Source organism: Oryzias melastigma, unplaced genomic scaffold (genome assembly GCF_002922805.2).
Source record: "Oryzias melastigma strain HK-1 unplaced genomic scaffold, ASM292280v2 sc00371, whole genome shotgun sequence".
NCBI lineage: Eukaryota > Metazoa > Chordata > Actinopteri > Beloniformes > Adrianichthyidae > Oryzias > Oryzias melastigma.
Genome location: NW_023416968.1, coordinates 45,701 through 53,853, shown reverse-complemented (window position 1 = coordinate 53,853; position 8,153 = coordinate 45,701). Strand labels below are relative to the sequence as shown.

General features: G+C 38.3%; 1 protein-coding gene across 2 annotated transcripts in view; it reads left to right on the top strand.

Moving 5' to 3' along the window:
- Positions 1-8,153, top strand: part of LOC112138150 (zinc finger protein OZF-like) — a 24,288-nt gene that overhangs the window by 5,983 nt on the left and 10,152 nt on the right. The window contains exon 1 of one of the 2 annotated variants that reach the window (XM_024260727.2): positions 4,826-4,874. The exons of the other annotated variant lie outside the window; for it this stretch is intronic. The gene's annotated coding sequence lies outside the window, so the exon portion shown is untranslated. Of the gene's footprint in view, positions 1-4,825; positions 4,875-8,153 lie in introns of those variants that run through there. 2 annotated transcript variants of the gene reach the window in all.

The window sequence follows — 8,153 nt, the reverse complement described above, 5'->3', positions numbered from 1 at the left end:
TTGGAGACAGTTCATCAGCAGAGAATCATTTGAACTAAATCCAGAGCAGAAAGATTCTTGAAGCTGATCAAACTGAAGCTCTGACTTTTTCTGAGGTTTCTTCAGCTCTGAGCTTCTGTTCTCTGGCTGCTTCTTTGCTTTGGTTGCAGAGACTTTGAGCTCTCCACCAGATCAGCAGCTTCTTTGGAGGCAGAGGCAGCTGTGTGTGAAGTCTCTGCATGTCCAGAATCTTCTGCTGGATCCCAGACAGCAGCTGCTGCAGGTTCCTCTGGATGGAGACACATGTGGAGAAATCTGCTTTGTTTCTTGTTGCCGGACGGTTGTTGAACAAATGTGGTCACTTTCACAGCTTCAGTTCAATTACATCAATATATGAACATGATACATTTTCAATTCATTTAAAGTTGGTTAAACATGTTTACGATTTCAGAGTTTGAAAACTATTTTTATTTTTTCCCTGTAATTCTATGTCTGTTGTCTTCATCCATGATGACTAAAACACCAAAAACCAAAGCAGTCAGGTCAGTGTTGAACCTGGATCAGAAATGAGAAGGTGACACCTTTCATGCTGAGTGACGTCTTATCAGTGGGAGAATAACTAATTAAAAAAACAAATGACTGAAGTTAAGCCGATCATTATGGGGCGGAGGGTTGACTAATTTGTCAATATATGTTCTTGAACTTCTTTTTTAGGAGTGGTTTATCACTTTTTAATCCACACCCAGCAGCCAATCAGAATCCAGTATTCACCCGGACCACGGTATAAAGTAATGAGGACATGGCAAGCAGAATGAAATAATTACAAGTAATAAATAACCAGAATATTAAAGGAAAAGGAAACGAAAGCACTAAAAATAATAAATAAATAAATCTCAATACAGGAAAGTCTTCATCAAACAGAAAAAGCACAAACAGTGTTTAATTTCTTGTCTGTTTGAATCTCTTTAAGATACACTAAACCTTTTCTCCTCTCATGTTAGTGGTCATTGAGTGTCATTGAAGATGATTTAGAGCAAATGCTTGTTTGTAGATTTGTTGACAGGAAGTGGCGTCCTGGAATGTTTTGATGGTTTTGAACCAAAATGTTCATTATTGATTCAGTTTAAAACAGAGTCACTGCTCACTCTTTGGTAAGTCAAAGTATTTTATTTAAATGTTCCAGAATGAGATAAAGGATTACTGAGGATTACATGTTGTATATATTTAATCATTTCTTAAAAATATTGTAACTATGTGTACACAATTTTTATACTCTGAGGTAATGTTATATCTTCTTATATAGATATAAGTACTTATATTTACTTATATGTATATGTACTTAATATTTTCCACTTGATTATCTCAATAGTTGTGGATTTCTTAATGATCAGAAGTTAAGAACTGAATAATGATAATTATAGAAAAATGATAAATGAATTCTAGTCTAATGGTTGGTTGGGATTATCTGTTTGCTTCCTCCAACTATTGCTAGAATCACTTAATTAAACTCAGTTTAAAATACTTCATATTTAGTTGTATAAATGTGTCATGTTCTGTACTTATAAGTGCTAGCATGTCTATTTATCATTAATAATTATGACTGAACTATTTACATGTGTAAATATCCTGAGAATGATACATAGATATAGATTTATAGATCTGTATTTCTGTTGTTTGACTTCTCTAGTTTAATTTTGGTTGGAGGGAGGAGCTCTCATCTGTTCTGCCCCCATCTAGAAAGACATCAGCACCAACTAAACATTCCAAAGCTCTTTTCAACCCATTTCTACTGAGAATGAAGCAAACACATGAATATTAGAAGAGCTTTAACAGGATGAGGGGAAGGCTAAAGATTAAAGTCTGTTTGTGAGTCAAAGATAGAATGAAGACTAAATCAATCTCAAACACAGTGTTGATTCAAAAGAGCATTTATTAGATCCAAACAGGCTGCAGGAATTTGACAGACAGCTTTCAGTTTGAACCTTTAGACACTAAGATGCAGTTCTGGAAACAGCCAGCAGGTGTCTCCCTTCTCCCTCCTGCTTCAATGCAGTTAGTGTTGTTGCAGCAGCTGCATCAAAGTGATTCTCTGTCATTCCTCACTAACATCTACTCTGTTCATTCATGTCCTCTGGAGAAAACAGGCTTTATGCTCAGAAAGTTTCTACTAGTTTCAGACTTTCTAGAAAATGATCAGATTCTACTGGATTTAGATGAAACTTCTTTAAAAACTGCAGATAAAATGCTGTCAGCCTTTGTGATGAATCACACTGAGCATGGAGAAAAGAACAGAGAGTAAAGAGGTGTCTGGAGGTTGGAGAGGAGCAAGAGGACCAATCTGAAGGCTGCAAGTCCTCCAGAGATCTTCATGATCCTGTGTCCATCACAGATCCCGGATAACTCTCAGAAATTGACCCAAAGAGCTGCAGGATCTGAAATAAGTCCAGACCAGATGTGGAGGATCTGATCAGAATCCTTTAGATATGGAAGATCAGATCAGAATCCTTCAGATGTGGAGGATTGTAACAACTTTCTCTGCTCTCTCACAGAGAAAGAGTACACATAAGCACTTTAACTGCTTGAATGTATAAGCAACCTCAACATAACACATAAAAAAACTCTGCAACAGTCTCACTTTAAGTTTTCCTTTGGTGTATACGTATTACCCTTAACCACGCCCCAAACAAATTCTCAATTAACAGGTCCACCACCAATTAACACATTTACAAGCAGAAATGTACACAATACTCAATAATGTCTCTCAAATTGATCAGTTCTTTTTCTCAGTCCCAGCTACGCGTAGAAAAATCCAAAAGAAATAAACAGGCTCGGTCTCACCGGTTTCTGTCCAAGTCTGTGAAGTTGGCATCCAATGGGAAAAAACATAGAAAAAATGGAAAGCAAAAACCCATGCGATGATCCATCCACAGAAAGGAAAAAGGTAATCCGGTGGCGTAAAGCAGGTAAACACAGAATGGCTCTGGACGTCGGGGGGGGATCCTCATGCCTTCTCCTTTCTTCCTCCTCCAGACTCTGTCTCTGTGGTACACCTGGCTTCCTTTTTCTGCCCCACCCCTTCCTTGACAGTCTTTTTTTTTGTTACTCCAGGTGAACAGGCCTTGTTTTCCTATTAAAGTTCCTTTGTATTTGTTTTAAACAGTCCGTCCTTCTACAAACACTGGCCACTTTATTTCTTACAATATACAGAAAGCATGTTGCCCCTGCAAGGATTTTTTAACAACATGGTTACATATTTTTCAACACACTTTCAATGTGGTGACAGTGTCACAGGATCAGATCAAAATCCTTCAGATGTGGAGGATCTGGAGGTGTTTGCAGAAGAGAGCTCCAGAGTCTATAAACACAAAAACTGGAAGATTTTAGACTGGAACACGTTTCTGAGAGAAGAAAACTTGATGGTTTCAGTTCAGATGAAACTGTCCTTCATGTCTTTCTATCATCGATCTATCACAGGATTCAGATGTTTAGACCGTTTGGTCCATCAGCCCAGAAGAACTAACTTCTTTACCTTTAATTTTCAGCCATGGAGGGACTTGAACCCTCAAACCTCTGATCCACAGTCCAACACCTTGTCCATTAGTCCTCATGGTCTGTGAGAAGCTGCAGGTGCAGCTGCAGGTGGAGGACAGTGTCATCATCTGAAGAAGAGGAGGAGCTTCTGCTGCCTCACAGATGAAGGTGGAGGAGGAGAGAGACTGTACTGGAGCTCTGGACCAAACCCTGTGATGGACTCCCAACATCTCTATCAGGCTGTTTCCAGCATCACTGTTTCATCTGAAGAAGCTCCAGCAGCTGCAAACATCTGTCAGTCTGCAGCTGTCTGTGGTGGAGCGGTCGTCACCCTGAAGAAAGTGTTGCTGGTTTGATTCCAGGTGAAAGCTCCTCCTCCCTCACACTGAGGTTTCTGCTCACAGACGTCATTGTTCCTCTGAACCTGTTAGAAGCTGCACCGACCCAAAGTTACACTGAAAGGGTTTAACTCCTGTTTGGAAAATTGTTCTTTTTTATCTTGTTTTTTATTGATAATTTATGTCTTTACTGGAAATTTTTTTGTTTTTACATTGATTGATCTTTTTATGAAGAGTTTTATGGTTTTATCTGTTGTTGTTTATGTTTTAAAAAGTTATTGCTTAAAAAAATAATAATAGTTGTTACATTAAAGACATTATAAAATTATTTTTTGGTCTCATTTTCAACTTCATTTTTTTAAAGACTTTTTCTGCAGTTTAATAATTTAAACAGATTTATCTTAATGACAGTGAAATATCCTAAATAATGAGTCGAGTCATAAAGACAGATATTCTGGAAGAACTGGACTACCAACTCGTGTTGGTAGTGAAGTTTGTAATATTTTCACTCCAGACCAGCTGGTGGCGCTAATGCACTATGACGCTGTTTGCTAACCGCCAAGAAACCACAGAAGAAGAAGAACAGCACGAGGCGCTAGCTAGCATGCTAGCAGCGTTAGCTTGTGCTGAGAGGACGGCGGTGTTTCGTTAGGACGTTTGTGAGGTTTTTGGACAGAAAGGACGATACGTGGTTCGTGTGGAACTCTCAGCATTTGATCGTAAATGAGTGAATTCGTGTTGAACGTAAAGACAACGTGGCTGTGATTGTGAGACTAGCAGATGATCGGAGCTGCTGCTGTTCAGAGGACTTTGGTGTTTGTTGGAGCTGAAGATCTTCTGCAGCTGCAGGAACCATGTCTTCCCTTCAGTCTCTGAGAGAGTTGATCAGCGAGCGACTCGCTGCTGCTGCTGAAGAAATCTTCAGACTCTGTGAAGGAACCATCGTCCAGTACGAGCAGGAGCTCTGTCGTCAGCGCAGACTGCTGGATATCTGCTGGAAACCACAGCTTCAGCTCCACCACATAGGTAGGACATTTCTTCTTCATCAGATTTGATTGGATTTGGTCAAATGTATCAAATCCAATGAAAAAATGTGGACATGTCAAAACTATGTCAAAGCTGGACTAAAAAGATGTCTGTCTGTGTCTCTGCTGCTGTTCTCCTGGATTTCAGCAGGGAATTCAACACTTTTATGTTTTTTACCTAAGAAATGTTAAAAACCCACACAGAAAAAAAGTTTTCAATAATAGTCATTTTTATCAGTGAACATTTCTGTTCTCTGGATCCTTTTATAGCTGTGTTCTGCTGTGTTTCTGCCTCCTCTGACTGACGTCATTGATCTGAACTAGTGCTGGGTGATATGATGATACGTATCATAGGTGATAGAAAAGTGTCTGTCTGACATTTCTCTTCTATCGTTTATATCATTTATAATCATCAGCTTTTTTTTATAAAGCACTGTAGCTCAATTTGAAATTGAAGCAAAGCGCTAAACATTAAAGGCTAAAAACATAATAGAACAAATTTAATAAATAATTGAATAAAAACAAAATAAAGGACAGCATAAAGATAAGAACATAATGTAGCCACGANTCTCGCTGTGAGGCGAGAGCGCTAACCACTGCGCCACCGTGCAGTCAGTCCATCTCTGAACATTTCTCTGAAATTCTGCTCTCTGAGCACCAGCCCCTCCCAATTCAAGAAAGTGAGTGTGTCCTCTGTACGCTGTAAACGTCTTTGTTTTCCTCGTCTGAGCTGCTATCTGGATCCAGACTAGCTGGATAGCTCCAATATTGATCCCATTTTAGTTTCATCGCTAATGTTAGCTTGTAAGCTAGCAGGAGATTGTGTTAACAGATGGATGATGGGAAGTCGGGGCAGGCTTACTCTGCACTAGCGGTCCTCCCCAAAACTTAGAGGTGAATATTAAATAAACTTCTGCTGCTTTGTTTAATTTAGTCTAAAAACAGCATCATCATCACGATGAAAAGAACATAAAGATCAAAAGATGATCAGAGGAACAAAACAGGAATAGATAATGATGAAAGAATATTTGAATGGTTAAAAGAACATGGATAATTCATTCCCCCAAAACAGACAGTTTGTACTGCTTCTGCTGCAAGCTGTTCTACCAGTTATGGAGTTTTCTGTATTGTAAATACTGATCATAGCTGGTTATTGTTATGGTATAGTCATCTTAGTTTTGTTCCGGCTGGTGTTGTGTGGTTTTGAGTGTCTCTCTTACTCTAGGGAACCATTAAACTCAGAACCGGCTCTGGTTGAAACTGGAGCTGCCACGATTAGTCGTTAGTTTATGTTTTATGAAGTCAATAGTGTAGTAAAGTTGAAAGTTTTACTACAGTTTGACATTAAAAGTTTGACATTCTGCTAGCCTTTGGACTATTATGGCTGTTATTGAATTTATTTACGCTAATTTGGAGTTTAGTTATATTTCAGCTACATGTTGGCTATTTTGTCTAATTTATGCTTTTTTGTCTTTTTTTTAGGCTGTTTTGGAATTTAGTTAATATTTTAGCTGCATGCTAGCCGTTTTGGCTAACGTAGGCTCTTTTTGTTTTTAGGTTGTTTTGGAATTTAGTTAATATTTTAGCTGAATGCTAGCTGTTTTGGCTAACTTAGACTCTTTGTTTTTTAGATTATTTTGGAATTTAGATAATATTTTAGTTGCATGTTAGCTATTTTGGCTAATTTGGGCTTTTTTAGGCTGTTTTAGAATTTAGCTAATATTTCACCACCATGCTAGCTGTTTTGGCCAAATTTTGCTTAAATGTTTTTTAGGCTAATTTGGCATTTAACTAACATTTTAGCTGGCTATCAGCTTCAGCGTTTTTAGCTATTAGCTTTAGTAATTTCAGCTATCAGCTTCAGCGTTTTTAGCTATTAGCTTTAGTAATTTCAGCTATCAACTTCAGCGTTTTTAGCTATCAATTTCAGCATCTTCAGCCATCATCACTAGCGTTTTCAGTGGCCAAATTCAGTTTACAGCATTCACTCTAGTGTTATCACAAGTAATACTATTTATCTAGTTTTTAGTTAGTTTAAAGCCAATGATGGTTAAGATTTGTTTCTTACACCCACTTTATGCATGACCCGATTAGTCGACTTAAAATAATAATTTCTGGCAGCCCCAGTTGTTGCTCAATCTGCAGCTCCGATGGACTGGTGTGAGCTCGGTCTCGCTCTGAGCCTGTACGGGTAAAAAAACTGAAAAGTAAGGCGAGCTGCTCATTGATTCCATGAGACCTGACTTATGATTCCATGAATGCTGAATCATGATTCCATGAATCCTGTCTAATGATTCATTTTGGAGCGAGGTGCTGATCAGTGATCCGATGACCCATCAGTCATAATCATAGGATCTTGGTTCAATAAATCAGTCAGAGTTACAAGTCCAGACTCAAACCTGTTCACTCAGAGAGCTGACTCGCGGTTCCTCAGGAAGGGAGGGGTGAGGAACTGCCAGGTACTTTGTCTAAAGTCCAGACAGTTTTGTATGGAAGTTTTGATTCATAATTTAAAGCATGGGTCCCCAAACATTATCAGAGACCCATGATTTTATTTTTCAATCTGACCACATGATCGAGACCCTCATAAAATGTGACTTTTTATCCACTCTTCTACAGCCTGTGCCTCTATCTGAACACCCCAGATCTCTGTCAAATAGGACAGAATCCAGTCTTCTCTTTCCACATTGCAGTTCTCCTGCTCTCCATGTGATCATGCTGGTGCTTTTTTCTTAAACAGTGCACCCTGTTCTATGGGGTCAAATCAGGATCAGCTTAAAGTGAACAAAACAACAGACTGAAAACTTAAAAAATATTATTTTCATATATATATATATATATATATATATATATATATATATAGTGTCCACACTGATGAGGTTGGGACTATTTAATGACATATTTGTCATAGTAATTGATCAAATGAGGTTATAAACCTGATCAGCTTCTCCTTGAGGTACCGAGGTCTAAAGGAAATGCAGGAGGAGCGAGTCTTTTCTGTCTGTGCTCACAAACTCTGGAACGCTTTGACACTAAATATCAGATGAGCGTCTTCCACGTCCATCTTGAAAACTAGACTCAAGACTCGTTTTTATAGTCGAGCTTTGACACTAAATAGAACTAGTTCAGATCAATGACATGCAGAAAAACAGAAGAATACAGCTTCAACAGGATCTAAATAGACAGAAAATATTCATTGTTAGACATGTCTGTTTGTGATCACTTATTTAAGTGTGAATTTTCAGCGTTCCTTTGGTTATAAAGACATAAAAGTGTTGAA